Source organism: Corvus brachyrhynchos, unplaced genomic scaffold (genome assembly GCF_000691975.1).
Source record: "Corvus brachyrhynchos isolate BGI_N302 unplaced genomic scaffold, ASM69197v1 scaffold22, whole genome shotgun sequence".
In the NCBI taxonomy this organism is placed as follows: Eukaryota; Metazoa; Chordata; class Aves; order Passeriformes; family Corvidae; genus Corvus; species Corvus brachyrhynchos.
In genome coordinates this window covers 2,943,956-2,944,771 of record NW_008238355.1, presented here as the reverse complement: position 1 = coordinate 2,944,771, position 816 = coordinate 2,943,956, and positions in this window count along the sequence as shown.

The window sequence follows — 816 nt, the reverse complement described above, 5'->3', positions numbered from 1 at the left end:
AATCAGGCAGATAGAGTTCTGATCAGCCAAGACTAGTGGAAGGCGTCCCTGCTTGTGGTGGGAGAATTGGGCTATATGTCTTTGAAGGTGTCTTCCAGCCAAAACCATTTTGTAATACTTACTTGTTCTGTCAACACAGACTTGGTATCTAAAGGTATCTCATACAGAATTTGTATATGAAGTCTGTAAAACTGGTAGTGTGTAGTGTGTTTTTTGCAAAGTTCAATGTACATTTTATACTCAGAAATGTGTTGAAAGTAATTTATCCATAGGACTACAGACAAAGATGGTAATTGGCAAGAAAAGCATAGGTTAATGTTTAATTATGTAAAGATAGGACCAAGTATAAGTGATTTTAATTGTCTTTCTAAACAGTCCTACAGTTATTTCCTAACTTCCTACAGTTATTATAGAAAGAACTGCAGGTGGGATAGAGAGGAAGGAGGTTTTTGGGTTTTTTTTTGCAACTGTTATTTAGTCCATTTGCTGTGAAGAATTTGGTGTACTGCCTTCTGGTGCAGAGTATTGACATTGCTGCTCTATCAGTGTTAGCAAGTACTAGTTTGAAGCTCTTAGAAAATTGCATCTTGGGCTGGTAAATTACTTACCAGGATATAGGATGGTAAGTTGTGGCTGTTGCCTAGTTTTCAAATATCCCAGGTTCCAAAGTGTGGCCTCTCAAGCTTGACTGATACCATTGCTCATCTTACAGACACTTCATGTCTTCTGGTTGTTAATTATGACATGATACACTTCTGGTTTTACACGAACATCTCTTAAACCAAATGCTGTCTCCTAGAAAAATTAAAGCTTTCA